The sequence below is a fragment of the Cricetulus griseus genome, assembly GCF_003668045.3.
Source record: "Cricetulus griseus strain 17A/GY chromosome 1 unlocalized genomic scaffold, alternate assembly CriGri-PICRH-1.0 chr1_1, whole genome shotgun sequence".
Classification (NCBI taxonomy): Eukaryota; Metazoa; Chordata; class Mammalia; order Rodentia; family Cricetidae; genus Cricetulus; species Cricetulus griseus.
Window position 1 is genome coordinate 139898483 of NW_023276807.1, and position 14346 is coordinate 139912828.

Consider the following 14346-nt stretch of genomic DNA (forward strand, 5'->3'; position numbering starts at 1 on the left):
AGTCTATTCTTTCTGTCTGTGTGGAAAATAGAGAACTCGGGGTTAGGACACCCCCTCCCAATGTACAAATGTACATTAGAAATAACTAGAAAATAAGAGACTGGCTTAGTTTTGCTCCTGTACTGATTTGACCTTAGGTACATCAAGAAGCCTGGAACATCTGATGGGCGAAACAACTGGTAAGTTTCTAAGATGCCATTTAAACCTAACACTGTGGACCTCACATGTTGCACATGTAACTAGTTCTAAACCAAAGATTTTCAACCTGTGGGTCGTGACCCATTGGGGGGGGTGTCTAACTACCCTTTCACAAGGGTTGCCTAGGACCATTGAAAATATAGATATTATTATTCATAACAGTAGCAAAACTACAGTTATGAGGTAGCAATGAAAATAACTTTATGGCTGGTGTTATGATATGTGGCTTGGTGGTGGGGACCTTGGCTGATCCCATGGCAGGACAAACATGCCAGGCAGACAGAGGTTACTTGGGAAGCTTTACTGGGGGAAGGGAAGGGAGTGGGAAAGGGAAGGGGAAGAGGGGAGAGAGAAAGGGAGAAAGAGAGAGAAAGGGAGAGAGAAATTTGCTTCAGAGAAATGGCAGAGAGAGCAAAAGTAGGCGGAGCTTGCCTCTTAAAGGGACCTTTGCACCTACATACAGAGCCAGGGTACTGCCTGCCATGTATACAGGGGTGGCACACTCTGTTAGGTAACCAAGGGGTGGAGCCAGGCTTGCTTGGATGATAACAGTTGGGGGTCACCACAACTATATTGAAGAGTCGAAGCATTGGGAAGATTGAGAACCACTGGTCTAAATTGAAGCCAGGAGAGATTACATATCAGAGTTTTACAACATACAAGCTTGTTATAGTTATTTGTAACCGATGTAATCCTCTTAATATGTGTACTATTTGGTTGGAAAGTCTGGAAAATTTAAGTCTTAGTTAAAGGGTCTAAGAGATTTCTGTAGTCCCAGTTTTGGGTCTACTACTATGCTACTGTTACTCACATTTGGTTTGGTTTTTGTTTTGAGACCAAGCCTCACTGTGTAGCCCAGGTTGACTCTAAACTTTCAGTCTTCCTGTATTGGTCTTACAAATGCTGGATTACAGGAGTCTACCACCACACCCAGCTTCGCCTATGTTATTAACTCACCTAGAGTCTTACACTCTTCTGATAAGAATACAGTTTCAGGGCTGGAGAGATGGCTCAGAGGTTAAGAGCACTGACTGCTCTTCCAGAGGTCCTGAGTTCAATTCCCAGCAACCACATGTACAACCATCTGTAATGACATCTGGTGCCTCTTCTGGTGTGCAGATATACATAGAAGCAGGATGTTGTAAACATAATAAATAAATAAAATCTTTTTTTTAAAAAAAGAATACAGTTTCCTCACAGCCTTGGTCCATGGTCTTTATCAGTGACTTAGTACTGTTAAATTAATACTGCATGCATGTATTCATGGGCACAAACATCAGGGTGTTGTTGGGCTTTTTTATTTTAAAAACTTGCCACCTATTTATTTTTAAATAAAAGGCTTTCTTTTCTTATGATCTGCTTTGTATTCTTCAATGTCGTTGTAGCTTGGAAAATACTACATTGCCACAAGCCAGTTTTGAGTCTCCAGTTCACTACAAACCATGTTCCCCATCCTCCTTCTCCAGCAGAAGGCCCTGGGCTCTTATGCAAATCCATTCCTGCCTCCATGGAACCTGCTTTGCATCTCAGAGCTCTCTGGAGGGAAGTGCCAGGGTTCTCCCTGACACACCCTTTTGTCTTCCTTCAGTGTCTCCAGGACAATACAGCTGGGACTGGAGAGCAGAACAAAGGAGTTTGCTGGGCTGTGATGTTCCACCCCAGCACTGGACCCATGGGGATAGTTAGCGTTCCTTCCGTTCAATGAGTTTCTTGTTGGAGCTGGCTTTAGTAACCAGTCAGTGGAAACATACTTAGAGTACCGATGCCACAGAACCCTCAGCCCCCATTGACCAGGGAATAATCCTCATCTGTCAGATTACAGTGTTCAAGTCTCTCCTGGATGAGCTGATGACTTGAGAAGGAGTTGCTAGTCTGTTTTATTCACACTTCCACCTTCTCGTTCTGCCTCTGGCACTACTTTGCAAGAGCTCTGTGGATACAGACAGCAGCTGGGTCCTGCAGTTTTCTAGGTCAGGGACTAATGGCTCACAAGGTCCTGTTCATTTAACACTCCTGTCCCTATGTGGTATGGTAGGAACTCTCCATAGTTTTGGATTTTTGTTTCCTCAGTGAGCAATCAGATTTCATTTTCTTCCCTGAATTCCCTCTGCATTGTCATTCCATGGCTCTGTCGTGGTAGACTTTTCATTAGAATCTCACAGATCCAGAGGCAATCTCAGACTCTCAAAAGATTCACTTATGCATAGGTCTTTGATTTACTGTTTCATGTATTTTGTTTTGGCTCACATTGTGAGCTAGCACTCAAAGGGCTGTGTGTTCCATATCCCTTAAAACACTCACTTAACTATGGAGGGTCAATTGCAGGCAAAAAGAATAAGCAAGGTTTGCCCAGCATCTGAAAGATTTGTGTCAGAGAAGTATACCATGAGCTTGAATGTCTTACCCTAAAACTTCACATGCATGTTGCACTCAACCTGTAATAGAATCGTGATATAGTTTTTAGGTTCTATCTTAAATAAGAGTCTGTGTATCTGTGTGTGGTTGTTTGCATATGAGAGTACAGCTACTCACAGAGTCCAGTAGAGGGTGTCAGATCCCTGGGAGCTGGAATTATGGGAGGTCATTCTTTAACACTTAGCCAAACCTGGCAATGAATAATGAATAAGCACTTTCCTAATCCAACAATTTATTGGTCTGAATGGATTATGCTTAAAGTCACATGGTGAGATGATGATGACATTTGCAGACTCATAAAGGTAAAACAAGCCGGCAAACATGCATGACCAAATTCCTGTTCAGATACTGTTGGTATAAATGAGTGAGTCAAGACCCAAATGTGGGAACTGTAAATCATCTCCACATCCCAGGGACACATGCTTCATGCAATAACATATCATTGATTCTAATTTCAAAATGTCATAAAACATTTTTTGTGAAATAACTGAACAACTATACCAAATGGGAGGAAGTATAATACAGTGTGTACAATTGTGTATAAGGGCAACAACTAGTATAAGAGTGAGGGTTTAAAATCTCATATGATAAAAAAAATCAGTAATTCCAAAAAATTTCAAAATCAAGAAAAGGTTAATTTGGAATCAAACATAGAAGCAACAGCCCAGGAGATGTTTGTCTCTGGAGAGCAGGAATGCAGATGAGAAAGGGGGCGGGGCTAAGGAAAAGGGCTTCATCCTCATTGTATGACACTGAAACCAGACACTACGGGGAGCAACCAGTCCTGGGCAGGACCTGAAAGTAAGGTTTGGCATAGTGATTTCCCTCTTTGAAAGATTTAAAAATTTCTTCAATTTAATCACAAACTTATTTTAAAGTTTATCTTGTTTGTATATACGTGTCTTTGTATGGGTATGTGCATGTGTGGTTGCAGATCCCTTCAGTGTCCAGGAGAGGACACCAGATCACTGGAACCTGGAGTTACAGGTGGTTATAAGCCTCTTGATGTGGGTGCTCAGACTAAACTGGGGTCCTTTGCAACTATAGTAAAAAAAAATTGCTTTTTAATTTTTATTTACTTATGTATTTTGAGAAAAGTCTCACTATGTAGTCCAGGCTGGCTCTGAGCTCATGATCCTTCTGCCTCTGCATCTTGAATACTATGACTGAAGATATGCATTATAAAGTTTTAATCATTTTAGTTGGTTTTCAGTAAGCATGCATAGCGAGTTTCATTATGAGTATAGGCTGTATATACAGCACTGTTTTCTATAAGATCTTGATGACTAAAATAAATTTATCACTAGAAAGATCACAGGCCGGCATTTGAAACGTTTTTCTTCTTCTTAGAACTGTGGTAAAAATAGAAAGAGTAAATGTTGATGGACAACCTGACTCAGAGTTCCATTAACTTCTCTGAACACTGAAACTGACTTGAATTGTTGAGAACACGTGGACACTTTATTCCCATTTTGCAGGGCAGTGGTGGAGGCTACTTTCTGGGATGGCCACTCCTATGAACACTAGGGATGAAGATGAAACTACCTCTCTGTGTCCAGCAGCCTACAGTGAATTCATGATAGTGTGTGTGTTGGCTGTGTTTGTGCAGTTCCTGTAGAATGACTGGACATCTAACCAGTGCTCACACGAGTTATAGCTCAGAGGCATTTCTTTCTTAGTTCATGAACCACATACCAATGTCCCAACAGTAGTTCTTTAACCCCAGTGTTTTGCTGCTGGGAACAGAGAGAGCAGCTCCCTGGAACACCTCCTTGTGAATTGTATCACATGTGGTCTGAAGAACAACAGGGAAGAAACTGCATTTTGACATCATCTGGAGCCCAAGTGTTCACTATGGACTGGGGGTGGGGGGGCATTCCGTAGTCTTCATCTCTGTCTTAATGGCTCTAGTAGCATCCTTATGTTTTTACTTTGCAGGGTCTCTGTTGTGTGAGATATCAGGTGTTCCCTAAAAGAGAGTTGACAATAAATGTCGCATCTGCTACAATGTTCTTTTGTTAAATCCCCCAACTTAGTGTCAAAGAGTATTTGGGAGTTGTTTGGCTGCATTTTAAAAGGTTTCTGTTGGGTCTGTGATTTGTATCAGAAATAATTTATACTGAAAACTGAGTGTGGTGGTTTGAATGAAAATGGCCCCCATAGGCCCATAGGGAGGGACACTATTAGGAGGTGTGGCCTTGTTGGAAGAAGTGTCACTTGGGGGGTGAGCTTTGAGGTTTCAAATACTCAATCCAGGACCAGTGTCACTGTCTTTTCCTGGTGCCTATAGCCCCAGATGTAGAAGTCTCAGCTACCCCTCCAGCACCGTGTCTGACTGCATGACACCATGCTTCCCGCCATGATAATAATGGACTAAATCTCTGAATCTATAAGCCAGCCCCAATTAAATGTTTTCCTTTATGAGAGTTGCCATGGTTGCCAGGCAGTGGTAATGAATGCCTTTAATCCCAGAGCTAGGGAGGCTGAAGCAGGTGAATCTTTGAGAGTTCAAGGTCAGTCTGCTCTACAGAGGGAGTTCCAGGACAGCCAGGGCTAAACAGAGAAACCTTGTCTTGAAAAACAAAACAAGCAAACAAAAAAAGAGAGTTTTCATGATCATGGTGTCTCATCACAGCAATAAAACCCTAACAAAAATACTGAGAAACACAGAAACTAAAGACACTTTTGATACTGATTCAAGAGAAATGTATTTTGAAATATTCCATGTCCTAAAGCTTTGCTAAGTACATGGTAAATTGACATGCTCTCTATGTATGTCTCACTCAGTCACACACTAGGGGGCTCTCTAGGTATCTTTACATAGCCATGCACTAGGCAGCTCTAAGCATCCACCATCTAGTGAAGCCAACGTCGCAGTGTGCCCTCTATGTGTCTTCAAGACATGTACAAGGGCTCAGTTTACCTACAGCCTCTGGTTCCCGCTTCAGACTCACCATGGTCTCCCTCGTGCCTAGAAAGTGCCACTTAGTGAAAAGGCAAAGAGGACTCCTTCTAGAGCAAGGCCACACTCCTGCTCAGCTTTGCAGAGAACTCAGAGGACATGAAGGCTCTTCCTGCCCTGCCTTCCCTTCCTTAGTCTGTTCAGTTGCTCAGTGCTATGGCTGAACTCACACACACACACACACACACACACACACACACACACACACACACACACACACCCCTCCTATTCTTACTTCTGCCACACATCTCTCGTGGATATTTTCCTTAAAAATCTCTACCACTTCTGACTTGGTCTTGGTCTGTTTCCTAGGGACCCATATTGACCCACCAGCTCTGGAGGAGGTGGTAGAAGTGACAGTTGAAGCTAGATGTGGTGTGGTGGCATATGCCCACAATCCCAGTATTTGGGAAGCTGAGGCAGGTGGATTGCAAGTTCAGTGCTAGCCAGGGGTACATGAGGAGTTCCAGGCCAGGTAGTGTATACTGAGACCCTGTTTCAATAAACAGAGAGAAGAGGAGGGAGAGGGAGACACTACAAAGGGCAGGGTATGGGGACAAAGACTTTGGTGCTCGCAGCAATATGTTCCCAGCTGAGGCATGGCAGCAGGGTGAGCATTGTCTCTGATGTCCCATGCAGAGAACATTTCTGCTCTAGTTGGTTATACAGCTTTGTTCTCAGCTACTGTTTCTGGAAATGTAGCCCTAAGTCAATCACTGGTCGAGCCAGGTTCCAAATGCAGTTTGCTTTGTCTTTAAGGCTCCACCCTTATCAGTTGCATCATGTTCTCGTTTCCAGAGTGTGGTGATTGCACACATAATCTTAGGTGGAAATCTGGCAGAGCATTTGCGAGTGGAGAGACTGGATCCTGCCTGGATAGATACCTCTAGTTAGCTCTCATGGAAAAAAGCTCTGAGGCAGCCTCATCTTCCGGGAGAGAGGGTCTCTGACTCATGCTGTAGTTGGTTCTCTTTCTTTAAAAACATTTTAAAATTTACATTTATTTACTTATGCTATGTGGCAGTCAGAGGGTAACTTGCAGGAGTTGGTTCTCTCCTCCATTCTGTGGGTTCTGGGGATGGAACCCAGTTCGTCTGGCTTGTTGGCCACTGACCCATCACACCAACCTGGAATTTCTTTTGCCTAAAGGGATGCAAGATAAAAGACTCAATGGCATTGTGTGTGTGTGTGTGTGTGTGTGTGTGTGTGTGTGTGTGTGTAGTGTGTCTGTACTGTGTGTGCAGTGTGTGTGTGTGTGAGTGTGCATGCAGAGTCACAGGTCAGTGTTGGGTATGATCTTCAGCTGTTTTCCACATTAGTTTTTATTTTACTTTCTGTTTGTTTTTTTGAGACAGGGTGTATCTGTAGTCCTGACTGTCCTGGAACTCACTCTGTAGACCAGACTGTCCTCAAACTCACAGAGACCCACTTGCCTCTGCCTCTGAGTCCTGGGATTAAAGGCATGTGCCACCACTGCTTGGCTACTCCACATTAGTTTGTGAGACAGTCCTTCACTGAATCCTTGAGTTCATTGATGTGGCTGGAATGGATAGCCATTAGACTTCTGGGATCCACCCATCTCTGTACCCTCTTCTCAGTATTGCAATTATAGACACATGCTGCTGCTCCCAGCTTTTATATGGGTACTAGGATCCAAACTCAGGTTCTCATGCTTGCATGGTAAGCCATTTACCGACTATGCCATCTCCTTAGCACCTTCGTTTAACCATTATGTCCTCAACCTCAGAGGAGAACCAGCCATGGTTGTATCAAGGAAGGCTGCGTTGGTGTGGGATAAATGGACACCATCTTTCCTGTGGTTTCCCATGCTTCTGCTGTCCATACAGAGTCCTGCAGTAGGCTTGCTTTCTTCCGTGTGCTGCTTTCTTCCGTGTCCTTCCCCTTGGGGCTCAACCACTCTCTATGAGCATCTCTTATCCAGAAGAGGAGTGAGGAGGAGAAAAGTAAAGCTTTGTAACCTCCTGTGTACACTGTTATCTTTGTAACAGGTACACTCTGGTTCCTCCCCACTGTGAGAAGTAGTCACAAAGGAGATGCCAGTTACTTCTCAGGGCTGTGACAAAATACCTAACAAAAGTAACCTAAGGAAGAGAGGGAGGGAGGGAGGGAGGGAGGAGGGAGGGAGGGAGGGGGGAGGGAGGGAGGGAGGGAGAGAGGGAAGGCATGGCTACAGGAACACTAGGCAGCATTGCATCTGCAGTCATGGAGAAGGATGAAAGCTGTTAAGTTTCTTCTTATTCAGTATGGGATCTCCTCCCATGGGATGGAGCTGCCCACAGTTAGGGTGAGCATTCCCACCTCAATTAACCCATAGAAAAATTCCTCACAGACAAGCCCCGAGGTTTATCTCTAAATCTAGATCTGGTCAGGGTGGCAGTCAATGTCAACCTGGACATCTAAGTAGGGTAGTCCCCGGTCTGCAGCTCCTTTCTACTTTCTAGTAACAACTGTATTGGATGGATGAGGAGGACAAGCATGGTGTTTGTAGCTAGGTAACCTTGTCTCCCTGGGAAGTTTCCACTGTCTTCCCATCCCAGGACAGACACTGACCTGTCTACACTGAAAGGACTGCAGAAAGCACACCCCACTCTCTACACTCATGGACTGAAGCAGATTGCTCTTAATCAGAACTGGTGACACCATGACATCTTCACCTGAGACTGAGTCAGGAGCCATCTTCTTTGAGAAGCTCTACCTTCTTGTCAGAGACATGTGAAATTTTTTTTGACCAAAATCAAATCTGCATTTTATATAACTGTATAGATGTGATCCAAATGTGTCTACTACTAGAAACATTAAATAGATGAGCAGACTATAATTGCACATTGATATGAATGAACTCCCAAGGTTTCCCCACGGGTTTAATAATAGGCCACTCACAGTAATAGCTTTTTTCGTATCAAGTGTAGCATGATGTTAAGTCATTTCAGTTCTTGCACATACATGCTGCACTTCGGGCTGATAATGGAGAAAAATATGCACCCATCCTTTTAAAGGGCATCACTATCAAAGTCCTCATCCTTGTTAGACTTCATACTTTCAACATCTGGTGCAATAGCAGTCTTTTAACATACCGCCTCAAAATTGTCATCTTCACCTTCTTCCTCACCTCCAGAAGGTTCTTCCTCTGCTTCCCTCAACCATTTAATAAAACGTGGCTCTGCTTTGACATGACTTTCTGTGGCAAGTTCTTTTGAGACATATTTCTCAGAGGCCTCTTCCGACCAGCGGATGATGACCTCTTCCCAAAGGTCTGCATTATACAGCTCCTTCAAGATGCGCGGCGTCCTGGAGATCAGCTGAACCTGATGCATTGCTGCTACACATCCAGACCAGGAGGAAGGCTCCGCTGAGCCATTTTGTTATGACAAAATCTTAGGAAATGGTGCCTGTGTTTCTTGATTTGCTCTCTTATCTTCTATTAAAGAGGATGTCGGTCAAAGCAGGAGGTCTGGTGGCTTCTACATCTAGCCTTTCTGCTTCAGCAATGATACATCAGATGAATCAATAATGTCCCTTTCCTTCTTTTCCTTGACAAGATCGACAGGATGTTGACACCTTCTTCTATGGTTCTTTCCAAATCGCCTCTGAGTGTCAGCACTTTTGCATGCTCACTAATTTCACTCTGCACCTCTGAGCTTCCTCAGTTGTGTCCTCCTCCCAGGCCCCCTCCACTTCTTCCACAATGTGTGGAGGAGGACAAATTTCATTTGTTGGTGGAGGTGGGAGCTGTGGGAATTTTGATTTGAGTGAATGTCATGATGACAGAGTGTTTGTTTCCTAATTAGGAAGTTTGTTTCTTGTATCACCATAAAACAAAACTGTGTAAATGGACTTCAAAGTGGGGAAGGGGAGTAGTTGAGTAAATTATATGTTACTAGGCCATGGAGTTACTACACACATTAAAAATCACATGGAAGAGGATCACCTGTCGCCATAAGAAAACACTCAATATATTGGGCAAACAGCAATTAAAAAATTCTCAAGCCAAATAAAGGCAAGTAATCAAAGGTAATTATTAAATAATTGCCTATCAGCTATGAACTGGGACAAAAGGAACTGCAAGTGCTTGTAAGAAAGAGCTGTTGTAGAATCCTTTATTTTTTCAAAACACTCTCTGTCTCTTTGGATAGACACTGCTTTCGTCTGTTAACTGTAACAAAATCCTGGGAAGAGTCTACTTACCGAGAGAAAAGGTCTGTGTGAGCTCACTGCTTTGGAGGATGGATCCTACAGTTTGGTGACTCCATTGCTTTCAGGCTCGTGGGGGTGACAGCTGGAATGCAAGGTGGCCAAAGGGAAGGAAAGCAAAAGGCAGCTGGGGTCTCAACACCTGCTTTAAGGGTGTGTCTCCATGATTACAAGGCTGCCCCCTGGGCTTTACCTCTTAGAGGATACATCTGAAGCCACAGGATTGCCCCACTCGAGAAGGCCAGAGTACTGGGTTTGCTTGCTGTCTTCTCTTTTCAGTTTCTTTTCTGTCTTCTTTTGCCTCTTCCACCTCTTAACCTCAGCAGGTGGAGACAGAACCCAGGGCTTATTTCATGCCAGATCAGTGATGTGTGCTGGCTGTGTACTGAGTATTGCACCCCAGCCCCCGGGTTTGCTGACTGGGAGTGAAAACCACGTGGTGCCTCCATGAGATACTCGGGAGGAGGCTGTTTTCTCACCTGGCCTCACCTTCATGGTCATGACTTTTGCTGCATCTGACCTGGGGTAGACATGGGCTCTCAGGGAGACCCAGATGTAAGTCATCACCAACCGGGAAGTGATCTTTTCCTGAAGTAGTGCAGGTGCTTTTACAAAGTGAATGAGCCTGGACTGCCATGGTGGTGGTGGTGGTGGTGGTGGTGGTGGTGGTGGTGGTGGTGGTGTGTGTGTGTGTGTGTGGAGGGGGGCTCTCTCCTCACCACCTGTTTAAGGAAGAGCACTTCTAATTCTCACCAGGAGACCAGATCTTTATCACAGCATGCAGGGTTAGCTCATGCCAGAGATCCTTGTTTTCTGATAAAAAGAAAAATAGTCTCATGGTGTTCTGACTGACCATCATGTGGTCATGCTCTACAAACCAGGGGATGAGGAAGCAGCTAGCACCGCTGGGAGGGACTTTGTTCATTTCCATGTAAGAATGCAAATAACAGCTTCAGGGTGAAAAAGAGGTTCCACCAAAAAGCAAGCTAGTAGGGCCTTTGAAATTAAATGTAAGCCAAGCCAACTATAAATCTGAAACTCAAGATAGCAGCAGAGATGGCGAACTGACATCACTGTGTGCATACTCTGCAGGCTGGGCTGAACATGGCTGCTATCAGGAGCAGAGCAACTCATATCCTGTGTGTTGGGTATAAACATTGTATAATCTCTGTAGTTAAATAGCAATAAGACTGAGGTGGAGAGCCAGGTAATTAAAAGTTCATACCAGCCCTCTGTTTAATGTATGCTACCTAGCAAGGAAATTACAAGCAGCTTCATAATTAACCTTCTGTGGATATAGTAACTCAACTACATATTAAAGGGACATGGGAAAGCTCCAGAAACCACTAGGAACTTTCCTACCATGTGTCATGAAGGTTCAGACTGGAAAATCAGAAAGACAACTGGCTGTTCTCTCTCCAGAGATGGGTGGGGGCTGATGATAAACCGCCTCTGGGTCTCCTGGGTGTTGTTGTTGAATCTGTAGTTGGAAGAATGCCAATTACAGAAAGCCGAAAGAAGGCAATTAAAATATGCACAGGCTAAAGATGCTATTGAAAAGCTTGCCAGACTTGTCCCAAGACCTCCCCTGCACTAGGCCAAACATCATGGCGGCTTAACACATGACCCATACCTCATATCCTGGGTTCTGTGACCATGACAGGTGCTGCACTGCAGGCCTCAGCTTTGTATCTATTTAAGCCTCAAAAGAACTCTCAATAAAGATTTCACATTCCCTTTCTGGGCTGGCAGATAGACTGCCTTTTCCAGACATGCTTGCAGTAAACTGTAATCGAAGTGTTAAAGAGAATGAAATAAAACATAAAGACCAGTAACAACAATAGCAACAGAGAATAAGAAAAGAAGCAAACTTTATGATGCTCTAGCAAAGTGCACACAGACAGTGTGTGTGTGTGTGTGTGTGTGTGTGTGTGTGTGTGTGTGTGATTGTGTTAATATATGGAAAGTGATCTTTATTGTTAACCCAACTGGATAATTAGAGCCACCCAGGAAGCATACCTCAAGGTGTGTCTCTGAGGGTGTTTCCCAGGGAGGCTTAACTGGTAAGGCAGAACTACCCTGTGGGTGGTGCCATCCCTTGGGCTTGAGTCTTGAAGTGAATAAATAACAAGGAGAAAGGGAACCAAGCACCGGCTTTGGCTTCTCTCTGCTTCCTCATTGTGGATGCAACAGACGTGTTGTACAGCCCTGTGGCCATGCCTTCCCGCCATCATGGATTGTACCCTCAACTTCAAATCACGAGCTCCAATAAACCCTTCCTTCCTTTATTCAGTGGCGTTTGCCAAGTATTTGTCAGAGCAGTGAGAAATGTAATGAATCCAGACAGGAAACAGGGAGGCACCAAGGCTGCACAGTGCAGGGTCTGGTGCCTTTGGTTGCTGTAGTTCTTCATTTGTTGAGTCTGCCTGACATTCAATGCCTGCAGCCCCATCCAAAGCCCCTTTGGGAGATGTCACTCTCACCATGAGAGTCACATACTTAGCTTATCCTGCACAGAGGCATGCTGTCAGCACACTGACCGTTGTGAAGTTACTGCACACAAGCTAATTTTAGAACTTTTTTATCTACTGTGTGAGAAACTGGACTCACTAATCCATTTCCTTCTCCACCTATCTCAACAGCCCTGTGAGACTTCTAGACTAACCTTAGTCGTCCTCATTTGCCTATTCATTCTCATAGATGGGATTGTACTTTTTTTTTTTTAAATGACTGGCTTCTTGCTCTTAACACTGTTTCAAGATTCAAACATTCCGTTGTATATAGCAAAACTTTTTCACTGCTAAATAGTGTTCTATTGTATGGATATACTACTGTAGTCAGTGGTTGTGCATTTGGATTGCTTCCATTTGGGGCTGTCACAAAAAACAATTCTGTGAACATCTGTGCATGGGTTTGGCACACAGCCACTTCTCTCCCATACTTATGCCTTGGAGTGAAGTGGTTGGGTCACATAGTACCTCTGTATTTAATTGGGGATCCAACAGAAAGTTTTCCTAAGTAGCTGCGCTACTTTCCATTCTTTCCAGCAAAACATAAGGGTTAGATGACCTCCACAACCTTGTCAACATATGTTGCTGTCTGATTTTTTCTTTTTGAATCAGAATGCCATAGTGAGCGAGAAGGGGGTTTTCCCCATGTGATTATCTTTAACATTCATGCTCATTGGGTTCCTGTGTATCCTTGTTTTGGAGAAAGTTCTTTCATTTCCCTTGTTCAACTTAAACAATTGTTGTTGGTTTTTATCTCTTGAGGTCTAAGGTCTCATATTCTCAGTTTGGGTTCGAACTCACTATGTAGCCAAGGATGACTCTGAATTCCTTACTTTCCTGCCTCTACCTCCCAAGTGCCAGGATTACATGTGAATGTGACACCACAGCCTACTAATACTTTTTAAAATACAGGCAGGACACCAGGTGGCTGATCGTTTTTAATTGAGGCAAAATTAATATACTGGTAAATTTATCTTCTCAAAGGGTGAACCTAAATGCTTTGTAGATTTGTTATGTATCTACCACAGTCTAACTCCAAAATATTTTTATCACCTCCTAAAAGAAAAGCCTTACCTATTAAGCAGTTACTTCCCAGTCTCCCCTTTTCGTAGATCCCACTTATCACCACAGTGCTTTCTGCCTTTATGGGGTTCCCTGCTCTGGATAGTTCATATAACAGAGCCCAGGCAATCACATGTGTCCTATGGTGTTTGACTCCTCCTCCTCCTCCTCCTCCTCCTCCTCCTCCTCCTCCTCCTTCTTTTCCTACTTCTTTTGGTTTTTTGGTTTTTGAGGCAGGGTTTCTCTGTAGCTTTGGAGCCTGTCCTGGAACTTGCTCTGTAGATCAGGCTGGCTTTGAACTCATAGAGATCCACCTGCCTCTGACTCCCAAGTGCTGAGATTAAAGGCATGTACCACCACCTCCAAGCTCAGAGCTTGTCTCCACCTCCCCCTTTTTTTTTCTTCTCAAGACAGGGTTTCTCTGTGTAGTACTGGCTGTCTTGGAACTTCCCTTGTAGACCAGGCTGGCCTCAAACTCACAGAGATCTCTGCCTGCTTCTACCTCCTGAGTGCTGAGATTAAAGGCGTGCATCACCACTCCCTGGCGTGTTTGGCTTCTTACATTTAGTGTGATATTTTCCAGATTCATCCTTGTTGAAGCATGTTTCAGTGTTTCATTTCTTTTTATGACTAACAGCCCCCTGCCTAGCTATGAATCCAGCCATTACTGGAGAGGACCTTGAGCCCAACCCTGAGAGTATTCTGGTGGTGGATGTCTGCAGAGCTTCAGGGAAGAAAGCTCAGCCTTTGCTTGCCAAGTGCTGGCCATTTTCCATGCTGTAACAGAGGAATGGCTCATTCAGAATCACTTCCCTGAGATTCAACACATTTACAGACTAAACCAATTACACCCTTGAGGAAAACTCACACCTAGTCCAATGCCTGTTTTCTAAGAGATGTCATCTCTGTGCAGGGTCATAAGACTTCAACATGGAAGGGCAAAAAGAGATCATCCAACCCTCCCTATTTGTTTTTCCAGCTCATAAA

At 44.0% G+C, this 14346-nt stretch overlaps 1 pseudogene; it reads right to left on the reverse strand.

The window, feature by feature from the left end:
* Positions 1-8586: 8586 nt before the first annotated feature.
* Positions 8587-10351, reverse strand: LOC100764821 (annotated as a pseudogene).
* Between the last annotated feature and the right edge of the window lie 3995 nt (positions 10352-14346).